The sequence below is a fragment of the Schistocerca serialis genome, chromosome 5 (genome assembly GCF_023864345.2).
Source record: "Schistocerca serialis cubense isolate TAMUIC-IGC-003099 chromosome 5, iqSchSeri2.2, whole genome shotgun sequence".
Classification (NCBI taxonomy): Eukaryota; Metazoa; Arthropoda; class Insecta; order Orthoptera; family Acrididae; genus Schistocerca; species Schistocerca serialis.
The window spans coordinates 611,301,288-611,313,886 of NC_064642.1; the positions used below are offsets into that span (position 1 = coordinate 611,301,288).

The window sequence follows — 12,599 nt, forward strand, 5'->3', positions numbered from 1 at the left end:
AGGACAGATGGAAGAAAGTAAATTATTTATTTTAAAAATAATCACCATAATTGTTAATACATTTATTCCATTGTGAGACGAGACCACCAATGTCTTCATGGAAAAATGTTTGAAGTTGCATATGGAACCATGATTGTACCTAGATGGGAACTTCGTTGTTTGAAGCAAATCAATGGCCATGAATGTGTTTTTTCAAAGCTCCACAAATACGGAAATCACATGGGAAGAGATTGGGGCTGTTTGGAGGATGTGTAAGGGATCCCTAGTGAAACTTCTGCAGCAGAGTTAGAACAACCTTGGCAACACATGGGTGAACAACATGGTTCCGTAAGCAAGACATTTTTCCATGAAGGCATTGAATGTCTTGTCTCTGTGGGATAAATGTATTATGTTATGGCAACTACCTTCAAAATAATAAAGTTTACTTTTTCAATCTCTTTTCCACCTGTCTTGTTTTCATTTGACAGCCCCTTACATTAAAAAAAGGAAACTACATATATGCCAGTCCTTATCGAGTTTTTACGATGATTTATTAAAATCAATTTCCCAATCACCTGAATTTCTCCATACATGAAACACATTTATGCTAGTCAGTTGCATAAAAACCCCACCAGGATGCCTGCAAACACCCTTAAAACTAGGACAAATCTGGGGAAACCCAGGCATATGGGAGCCATACCTACGAAGGCAACACTTCACGAGACAGAATTCTCACCAAGGCTACCATTTGCAATGGGACTGCATACATGTGTAGTTTTGCCACTCAATCGGCAGCTTCATTTCTTTTTATAGCATATTTTTAATGCCTGGAATTTGTTGACGTAAACTTTCCTAACCCCTAAGCATTAACAAGAAATGTAAATTTAATTTTGCTTTCTTTTTCATCTGTACTAGATTTAATTTTTAGAGGGTGATCTCTCTTTAAGACTCCACTTCATTTTGTAGACGTTGTGTTCAACTTTCATTTATGACACCACAATTAACTCTTTTCATGTTTGCAAGGAGGAGGAATGAATGTTCCTCTAGGAAAAATGCAACAGGGATTGCACAAGAGTGTATTTGTTAATGTCAAAAATAAATTGATGGATCAAATGGTTGTTGTAACTTACTACCATTGACTTGTACCAGGTATTAACCCTGAAACAAAAATATCAATATTGTAGCAAACAATCCACTGGTGAAATATCAATATTCTTGTATTGATTTTTTTTAGCTTTGTTTTTACAACTAAAGGAAAACATGAAAATGCACACTCCAATTGCTCCAGCAAATGTTGATTTTCTAACTACAAACACGTCATCACAACAATGGATGTTCCTACATTTTTGAAAACGTCTGCATGCTGTCACACACTGTATAGCTCCATGATGGTCATACAATGATCTCCAAACAATGAGACCCCTCAAGAAAAATAGTGATTTTAAATTAATTATGCCTCCTGAAATTTCAATTCCCCCCCTCCTACAAAGTTTATATTACTCTAATTCTTTCTGCTAAGTCTTCTGTAAGTTTTATCTAATTATTATATCTTATTGTTATTTTGAGGTCTTTCAGTAATAATTTTCCAGCTATTTTAAATTATAAAAAAAATCCAGGCCAGTTGTTTGCAGCTCATTTTTCATATTCATAAACTAAATTAATTCTCACTACAGTTGGAGTCACGAACAATGGCGGTCAAGTTTAAGCTTGTTCTGACCATGTGTCATGCATTCTCCACCAACCAGTGAGCATTCAGCATGTTCTGAGCACTTTGCTGAAGTGCCGTAGCTAATGTGAGCATTGAATGTGATCATAGTGAGTTGTTTAGCAAATTTCGATTCCATTTTTTGTGAGTTGTCATTGTTGAATGTGGTTGTCAAATTTTGCTTAAGCAAGTGAGAGACATAATTTGCAGGATATACACCTTCAAGTGGAAAGCATGCTCATGCACACACCACAGCTGTTGCTTGGAATGGTCAACAATACAATCCGTGTTGTCTGTGCCTTGATATGCGCTAACCACCATCGTTTGTGGATCAGACAACAGTAACAATTGTGACCCCTCTCCACCTGAGTGTGCCACTGCATAAACTACCTTTTGAGACGTTCTCTCTCTCTCTCTCTCTCTCTCTCTCTCTCTCTCTCTCTCTCTCTCTCTCACACACACACACACACACACACACACACACACACACACACACACACGGCTCAGCTTATGGAGTATGGCAGTAGATAATGACACAATCCAACATATCTTGCTTTCATGAAATTGTGACCATATATACAGAAGAAACTGTTGTCGTGTATGTGGATGTCTTAAACTTTGTTTTCATACAACTATATTTAAATCCATTTATCTAGTCATTATTTTGGTTGTAGTTGTCTCCATGAACTACCCCTCAATTCAGTATGCACCTGGATCACAGCATAATTTTTAAATTATCACTGGTGTAAATACACAAATGTTGTTTCAGAGCAATAGTAAACATCACTTACAGTGCTGCAAGTAAAAATTATTATTACTATTGGGTAAAAAGTGTGCACAAAACTGTCACAAGAAATATTCTTGGTACAAAGAAATTTCCCACAGTTGTGTACAAATTTATTAGTCCCCCCTTAGTTTCTCAACCTGCATAAATGGTAGTCTAAAAATCCAATTTTATGTTTGTCTACGATAGCATACTCATGTCAATTGTGGTCATACCTCATGAGAACCATTGCTCTTTCAAGAGTTCATGTGTGGCATACTCAGAGCCCCAAACTATTGCTCTCGCATCAGGTCCTTGCTGCTTCCCCTATGGCCCCTCCTTACCATCTCAGTGCCCTTGCATATGTCAGTCATCCTCCTGGTTTCTGCTATCTCATATAATTTCGTTCCTCTTTTTCAGTATTTTTGCTCCCCTCTTATGGGTTTTACATCCTTTTCTAAATTTTGTATCCGTATTGAGTCAACTGGGGAACACCCTACTTAATGTCTTCGGTGTGTGGCCTTACCACCTCTTACACCTTTTACTCAATCCCATCGTTCTTTTCACACTATATAGCCAGGATGTCCCCCCAACAACACAGGAATCGACCTTCTGATACCTGAACTGCTTCCTCGCTGTGTATGCCTAGGAGCGGTTGCTTGTCATTCTGGAGCATCAGAACGCCCAGCAACAGCCACTATGCCATGTGGCCTTTTCAGTGGCTAGTGTGAAATTCATTAAGCTTCTACAAACTGGCTGTTCCTCTACGGCCGTATCTTTAGTTGGCAAAGGAGAAGGGGAAGGGACCAAACTGCGAGGTCATCAACCCTGTGGCCTTCCCTTCCACGATTACTCTGTACTCGCTTCGGCGGTACATATACTAAAACTGGAACGATACAGAGATTAGCATGGCCCCTGCACAAGGATGACGTGCAAAATCGTGAAGCGTTACAAATTTTTATCTCTCGTTCTCCTGAGACATCCGTTCATGCCCTGGGGAGTCATTTCTTCTGTGTACAGACTCCTTGAGCAGTCTACAACCTATCGACCAGTGCTACCCTTATCATCCTTTGGTAGTAACCATCCAGAAGTTCATCTGCCCTGGAACAGTCCAGTCGTTCAGTGGTGTTTGTCTGGACCCCAGGTCATGCAGATCAGAATCCCAGGCAACGAACTTGCTGACAGGCTGGCCAAACAGGCCACGTGGAAACTGCTTATGGAGATCGGCTTCACTGCAACTAACCTGCGTTCATTACTATGCCACACGGTTTTGTGGCTTTGGGAGGCGGAATGGCATAACCTCAGTACGCACAACAAACTGTGTGCCATTAAAGAGTCTACAAATGTGTGGAAGACCTCCATGTGGGCCTCTCGCAGGGATTCTGTGGTTCTCTGTCGGCTCCACATTGGTCACGCTTGGGTGATACATTGCTACCTCCTGCACCGTAATGACCCACCTTGGTGTTGGTGCGGTGCCTGGCTGACAGTGGCCCCTATCTTGGTGAGCTGTCCACCTTTGGCTGCTCTGCAACAGACTCTTCTGTTACCTGACTCGTTGCCATTAATTTTAGCTGACAATACCTCATCGGCTAATTTAGTTTCACGTTTGTACATGACAGCGGGTTTTATCATTCTATATAAGTTTTCACGCTTGTCCTTTGTGTCCTCCACTCCAATGCTTTTAGGCCAGATGTTTTAATGTATTGCAGAGTGGCTGGCTTTTCAGTTTTATTCTTGTGGTCGGCAAGCCACAGTCATCTGCTCTCTCTTTTTATTATCCCTTCTACCTGTTTCTTTCTTCTCTGTGTGGTTTTCTTTTCCTGTTTAGTACATAGTAGTGTTGGTTGTCCTGTCGCTCTTCCATTTTCCTGTTATCGTACTGCACATCTCCCTTTTTTTCTTCTTTCGCTTGTGTAATTATTTTACCTGGAACAAGTGACTGATGACCTCGCAGTTTGGTCCCTTCCCCTTCTCCTTTAAACCAACCAACCAACCAACCTGATTACTCCTGTGGAAGGCTCGCCAGCTTACGGTGAGACCTTTTCCCTGCTACCTGGTTCGCACCAGGATTGACGGGGACACTTTCACTATCAATAAAGTTATTTTTCATAGAAACTATCAAAGACAAGTTTGTTGAAGTGGATTATCTGAGTGAGATGCTGTTGGATTCACTGTTGATCAAAACTTCTGCAGCTCTTTATGCCTGTGACCATCTTGGTGACATCCCTGTGCCCACTACTACTCACCTGTCTTTGAATATGGCTCAGGGTGTCATTTTTCATAGGAACCTCATTCTATAAACTAATGAACTCCAGGATAATCTGGCATAGCGGGGGTGTTTATTTTGCTCAGCATGTTCCAAAATGCCTTAAGAACAATCGGATCAATACTAGTGGTTTTATTCTGGCGTTTGAGGGTGATACCATTCTGGAGAAGGTAAAGGTTATGGTTTATTGGTGTAACGTGAAGCCATACTTCCTGCCATCCATGAAGTGTTTCTGGTGTTTGCATTTTGGGCACATTTCCCACTGCACAGTGGACCCTCTGTGTGCTGAATGTAGATGCCCACTCCATGAGAGGAGCCCCGGTGTTCTGCCACCCGTGCATGTTCACTTGCCAGATATCCCAGTGTATAAGAAGGAAAAGAAGATATAGGAATATACGTCCCTTGACTTAATCCTGCACTGAGACTCATCAGAAATATGACTGTCTTCACCCTGTATCCACATCTAGCTTTGCCTCCGTTACGTCCTTTCCCCTCTCCTCTCCCCCTTGAGGTACCCATGCCCTCCCCTCTGGGTGCTGCCCCTCTACTCAGCCAGGGAAGTGTCCACTTTCTTTGGCAACTGTCACTGATGTGGGGGACCACCTCCCCCTGCGTCTCCCAGACCAGAGGCCTGGTGCCACATGCCAGATACTGCTGAAGCCAGTTATCTCCTTGAGCCCTGCCCCCCCCCCTCCCCCCACCCACTCCCTCTACCTACAAAGGGGAAAAGAAGAAACATAAGTGCTGGGACAAAGCCCCTCTGGTCCCCTCGAAGGTACTAATTCCCCTTGCAACCTGAACCTGGCCTCTTGTTTATGGACGTTGCCTTGTCCTTGTGAATGATGGATGAATGGTGACCTGGCAGCATGACCACTTCGACCTGTTTGGAAACCTGTTCTGCACTTATTCAGTGGAATTGTAATGGATACAACTGTCACCTTCCGGAGTTGCAATCCCTCATTTCCTTTCACTCTGCAGCTTGTGTAATTTTCCAGGCAGCTTGTGTAATTTTCCAGGAATCTCATTTTACTGATGCTACCTCACGGACCCTTTCTGGGTTCCACACTTTCTCGGAACCAGGTCAGGCCTCTGAGGCCTTATGGTGTTGTTTGCACATTTGTCCATACAAACAATGTTAGTACATGGATCCTGCTTCATTCCACATCATAATTGGTTGCTATCAGAGTTCACTTGGATGCTGCAGTCACGGTTTGCAATTTCTACCTCCCGTCTAGCAGTCCACCAACACCTGCTGCACTGCCTTCCTTCAGCAACTCCCTCCTCCTTGGGGATTTTAATGTCCACCATTCCCTATGGGGCAGTCCTTTTTGTACAGTCAGGGTCTTGTCATAAACAATTTTCTCGTGGACCATGGCCTGTGCCTTCTTAATGATGGTTCCCTACCCATTTTAATGTCGCTTATGGCACTTTCTTGCCACTGATCTTTCGCTCACTTCCCCATCCCTTCTCCCTTCATTACATTGGTTACTGCAATGATGCGACAGCAGCCGCTTGTTCAATTCCCACCTCCTGATGGCCATGTTACTGCACTCGGCTTTCCATGGCACTGATTGGCCTCTACATATGTCCCAACTCATGTTTACCTCTGCTTCGTAAGGTTGTATTGATAAAGACAGATGTGATGAGACCAATAAAATTACTCACGCTACTGGCATTATCATCCCTATTTCGACAGGCTCCTTCTGCCAGGTCCTGGGGTGGAGTGCAGCCACTGCCTTCGCCATCCATTATCACCATCAAACCTTGCAATGCCTTAAGCAGCACCCATCAGTCTTATTACCTATAAACACCTTTGCACCAAGGCCCATAATGTAATCAGAGCAAGGGAGTGCATTCTGAACGCTTTGTGTTCTCCCTAGGTTCTTCTATCCCTTCATCACAGGTGCAGACTATGCTCCATGCCCTCCAAGGTGGTTCTTGTTCATCTTCTGTCCCATGGCTTGCCCTCCCAGGTGACCTTTGTACAAATCCACTAGTTCTTGTGGAACACATTGTGACCCCTTCTGTAGCAGTGTCAGTGCCTAACTGGCTGCCTTCTTCAGAAGAGAGTGGATTGAAGCTTCCCATTTACATTTTACCCCTTGTCAGGTGGAGAGATAGCTCTCCTTCCATTTTTAATATGATATTCTCTGATATTTTATCTGAGTACAATGACCATGTAGCTATTTTTACGGGGGTCTACGCGGGGTACTCTGTTGGTTGATCTGTCATTTTCCTGGGTTGTGTCATCAAGGTCAGACTGCCTCCAGAATTTACCACCTTTGATGCGGAATTATATGCAACCTTGCAAGCACTGGGCAGATGAGAGGTTCTCCCGGTGTCAGATTTCTCGTCTGTTCAGATTATCTAGCACCCTTTACTCTCTCCAACATTTGTACCTAGTAGACACAGTAACCCAGAATATTGAGGATGCCTTCCTACAACTATGATGACTGGGGAAGGAGGTGTCTTTCTGCTGGGTACCTGGACACATTGGAATTGCGAGGAATGAAAGGGTGGATCAAGAAGCCATCACCTCGCTGTTGAGGTACAAAGTCATGATGAGTGGCTGGCAGTGACCGATAACAAGCTCCACATTATCAAGTCCACAACTCAGCCATGGAGTACTTCCTTCCAGCCATGTCGGCGAGACGAGGTCCTTCTAACTCGTCCTTACATAGGCCACAGCCCTATGACACATGTATTCTTACTCCAGTCAGAGGACCCTCCAATGTCTGGTGCTTGTGGCATGCAGATCATGGTGTGCTGCATTTTATTTGCTGACCAGCAAACTGTGGCAGGTATGCCGTCTACTTTATGTAATGATCAAACAAATGTGGTTAGGGTTTTAAAGTTTTGTGAATTGTACAACAAGATTTTAGGGAGATGTTTTAATGTGTCAAAGGGTGGCTGGCTGATCCTAGTTTTTTGTAAGTGGTCAGCCAGTCACATTTCCATGTGCTTTTCTTTTAGTTCTTCTGTGTTTTAATGCCTTGATTAGCTCTCTTCCCTCCAAATTGGTTTTAGACCATGTGAGAGAGTGCATGTGATACGGAGTGGTGGTGTGGTCATTTCGAGTGCATGCGGGTACAAACTTTTAGTTCACCTTTCCTTTTTTTGTTTTCATAACTGTAAGACCACTGATGACCTCGCTGTTGGGTGCCCATTAGATCCAAACACATTTGTCAGGTGGAATCCTACAATGAACCTTTAACTCAATGGAAACTTCTGGCCTTCTCTTCCCACAACGATCCAGCCCCTGGCCATGATTCCATTCGTAACAAACTGCTCCAAGACCTTAGTCCTGCACATCCCCCAATATGTCCTCCGGGTTTTTAAGTATATAGCTTGAAGGTGTTTTTCCTTCTCAGTGGAGGGACATTACTGTGGTTACTGTCCTTAAGCCTGGTAAGGATCAATCATCGCTCAATAGTTACCGAGCAGTCTGCCTCCTGCAAGTCTTTGAGGTGGCTCACTGGCACAGAACAACATGAGGGGTATTTATTGCAGAACTGAAGGCCATTTACTGGGTGGAATGCTTTATTAAATGGTCTTCCTCACCGAGTTTTGTTGTGTACAGAATTGATAAATGGCCTCCAGGCTACTGTCTAGTATTTTTCCTGCCTCCCCCTTGGTATCTGCCACACACGAACTTCTCACCAGTCGTGACTGCACTGCTTGTTTAATTGATTTCCTTTTGGTTCCTGGTTACATGGGTACTCCAGGGAATGAGCTTTACGAAAGTCTCACTAGCTCCGGGGGCAGCCACCACCGCCTCATTCTCTATGATCCCTCCAGAGCAGATTTGCATCATCTCATCAGATTCCATTTTCCTCTGTCATAGGCCACTCTTGGGGGTCAACCACCCTGTCTAATAAACTTCAAAGGAGACTCTCACCTGTGTGACATTTTTTCCTCTGCCGTCTTCATACCTGCTAATCAGACTGACCTGTGGTCATGTAGTCTGTAACGAGCTCCTTTCCCTTTGTAGTTGCACTCCCCCTTCCCCTCATGGTAATCTTATTTTGCTGGGCTGCCTCCACCTTATGATCCTTTTCTCTACATACTCCGCCCCCCCCCCCCCCTCTCCTTGTTACGGATTTAGCCCACATTGGCGCTGGTTTGCAAGGCCGTCAGCTTTGCCTCTACACACACATCAGAATCCCCCAACTAGTTTCTCCGTTGATGCTGGACGCACCCCACCGCCATTCCCCGGCTGATGCTGGACGCACCCCACCGCCATTCCCCGGCTGATGCTGGACGCACCCCACCGCCATTCCCCGGCTGATGCTGGACGCACCCCACCGCCATTCCCCGGCTGATGCTGGACGCACCCCACCGCCATTCCCCGGCTGATGCTGGACGCACCCCACCGCCATTCCCCGGCTGATGCTGGACGCACCCCACCGCCATTCCCCGGCTGATGCTGGACGCACCCCACCGCCATTCCCCGGCTGATGCTGGACGCACCCCACCGCCATTCCCCGGCTGATGCTGGACGCACCCCACCGCCATTCCCCGGCTGATGCTGGACGCACCCCACCGCCATTCCCCGGCTGATGCTGGACGCACCCCACCGCCATTCCCCGGCTGATGCTGGACGCACCCCACCGCCATTCCCCGGCTGATGCTGGACGCACCCCACCGCCATTCCCCGGCTGATGCTGGACGCACCCCACCGCCATTCCCCGGCTGATGCTGGACGCACCCCACCGCCATTCCCCGGCTGATGCTGGACGCACCCCACCGCCATTCCCCGGCTGATGCTGGACGCACCCCACCGCCATTCCCCGGCTGATGCTGGACGCACCCCACCGCCATTCCCCGGCTGATGCTGGACGCACCCCACCGCCATTCCCCGGCTGATGCTGGACGCACCCCACCGCCATTCCCCGGCTGATGCTGGACGCACCCCACCGCCATTCCCCGGCTGATGCTGGACGCACCCCACCGCCATTCCCCGGCTGATGCTGGACGCACCCCACCGCCATTCCCCGGCTGATGCTGGACGCACCCCACCGCCATTCCCCGGCTGATGCTGGACGCACCCCACCGCCATTCCCCGGCTGATGCTGGACGCACCCCACCGCCATTCCCCGGCTGATGCTGGACGCACCCCACCGCCATTCCCCGGCTGATGCTGGACGCACCCCACCGCCATTCCCCGGCTGATGCTGGACGCACCCCACCGCCATTCCCCGGCTGATGCTGGACGCACCCCACCGCCATTCCCCGGCTGATGCTGGACGCACCCCACCGCCATTCCCCGGCTGATGCTGGACGCACCCCACCGCCATTCCCCGGCTGATGCTGGACGCACCCCACCGCCATTCCCCGGCTGATGCTGGACGCACCCCACCGCCATTCCCCGGCTGATGCTGGACGCACCCCACCGCCATTCCCCGGCTGATGCTGGACGCACCCCCACCGCCATTCCCCGGCTGATGCTGGACGCACCCCACCGCCATTCCCCGGCTGATGCTGGACGCACCCCACCGCCATTCCCCGGCTGATGCTGGACGCACCCCACCGCCATTCCCCGGCTGATGCTGGACGCACCCCACCGCCATTCCCCGGCTGATGCTGGACGCACCCCACCGCCATTCCCCGGCTGATGCTGGACGCACCCCACCGCCATTCCCCGGCTGATGCTGGACGCACCCCACCGCCATTCCCCGGCTGATGCTGGACGCACCCCACCGCCATTCCCCGGCTGATGCTGGACGCACCCCACCGCCATTCCCCGGCTGATGCTGGACGCACCCCACCGCCATTCCCCGGCTGATGCTGGACGCACCCCACCGCCATTCCCCGGCTGATGCTGGACGCACCCCACCGCCATTCCCCGGCTGATGCTGGACGCACCCCACCGCCATTCCCCGGCTGATGCTGGACGCACCCCACCGCCATTCCCCGGCTGATGCTGGACGCACCCCACCGCCATTCCCCGGCTGATGCTGGACGCACCCCACCGCCATTCCCCGGCTGATGCTGGACGCACCCCACCGCCATTCCCCGGCTGATGCTGGACGCACCCCACCGCCATTCCCCGGCTGATGCTGGACGCACCCCACCACCATTCCCCGGCTGATGCTGGACGCACCCCACCACCATTCCCCGGCTGATGACGAATGCATCCCACCACCATTTTTGCAGCTGACTCTGGCTGTGCCCCACCCCCTTTTTCCATTGGGTTCACAACTCTTTTGTGAGTATAGGTGCTTGGTTGCCATGGGGCCACAGCCTTTGCAGCACTATCTATCTTTTTGTACTAGAAGCCTATACTTCCACTATATCTTCCTCCCTCTGTGTTTTATCAGACTGTCTTTCCGGTGTAGAGCATGGTTTGACACAGTAAGTGATTTAGAACTCTGCTTTTCTATTTCACTTTCAGTACGCCCTGTTTTTTTTTTAATAAATTGATGGTCTCCATTTTTGGGTTTGCCCTGCCACCCCATTTTCAAATTTTTGTGAAGTGAAGATTGTGCTGTGAAGGTCACCCATATGGTGCCTGTCCACCTTAACTCTTCCTCTCCAATAAGATAGTACCCCCAAAACCCAGTACCCCCAAAACCCAGCACAGAAGCCATCCTCTTGTAGGGGGTCATCAAGTACCTGCAAAGTAGCTGATTGTGCATCGATCGATCGCACTGGTGGTGCCTGACCGACCTGGTAACTCCCTATGTATGCCAAGAACTATATCCCGTCTTGTCTGGGGCATGGAGACTCCAAGCAATAGATTAATGGCCAGGTAACCTTTGCTGAGGCTGGGTGGTGCCCATGGCGAGAGCCCCTCTTTGGAGTTCATCACACCATGGTGAATGACTTGCACATGAAGCAAATGAAGCTTTTCCTGCTGTTGGTTGTACAGCTTCCGCAGTCTCTTCAGAAGGAAAGAGCGTGCGCATTCAAAGCAGAGATATGACCCCAAAATATTTCCTTCCCTGGCTACATTGTGGGAGTGTCGCGCTAAGCAACAAGCAGAGGAATACCACATAAACCCCCCCCCCCCCCCTCCGAAATAGCTGGTTGGTACAAAGCCAGATGAGAATTCTTATTTGGCTGCAAAGCATTTATCCTGTATAGACACTGTAGAGGACAAGTTTGGGGCAGTTGCAGCAATTTCCCAAAATGAAGAGTAGGTCAATTTTGGTTAAAACGGCATACCTTGCCCAGTCACGGGAGTGTCTTGCTTCTGACAGTTTGGTAGCAGCCTAATGACTATCGTTCCCCATAATAGTAAACATGGTTTACAGTATCATTTCCCATCATGACCCCCTCTTGCAGTCTGACAATGAGCTACATGCCAACTTTCAGTGATAGGGGTGTACACTTTATTCGTTTTGTCCCTAGGGGGCCAAAGGACAATAGGATTGCTACTGGGGCCTTCATCTTGGCCTTCGAGGGTGATTCGTTGCCTTACAAGGTAAAAGTGGTGAGTCATGGTATATCAAAGTGATGTGAAACTGTATGTTTCTCCCCCCTCCCCCGACGACCCATCACAGTGCTCCAAATGTGTGAAATTTTAGACACATGTCAACTATTGCGACACCAGTACAGTCTGTGGGTATTGCAGACAGTTATTTGGGAATGTTTCATGTGCTCCTCCCCCCCTGTCTGCATCAACTGTGGAAGGCATCAATCTCCCGGCTCACCGGACTGCACTGTCTTTCAGAGAGTGAAAAAAAATACAGGTATATAAGACTGGACAGACATACCAAGAGGCCAAGAAAAAGTATGCACATGTACATCTTGCACACATGACAATGTTGTACACTACAGCTATGTTGACATCACCCCCCCCCCCCCCCTGTCAACAGTACTCTCTTCCATTATATGCCCTACAGCAAGACCTCAGGCATGCTCTCGACCAAGCCTGCCCTGTG

The 12,599-nt window shown here is 48.4% G+C and overlaps 1 protein-coding gene and 1 non-coding gene across 2 annotated transcripts in view; one reads left to right on the top strand and one right to left on the bottom strand.

Annotated features, from left to right (window-relative positions):
* LOC126480715 (uncharacterized) overlaps positions 1–12,599 on the bottom strand; it is a 54,777-nt gene that overhangs the window by 14,862 nt on the left and 27,316 nt on the right. The gene's annotated exons all lie outside the window — the stretch shown is intronic.
* LOC126482867 (U6 spliceosomal RNA) lies at positions 3,304–3,407 on the top strand. The gene has a single exon (XR_007587712.1). It is a non-coding gene; the product is annotated as a U6 spliceosomal RNA (small nuclear RNA).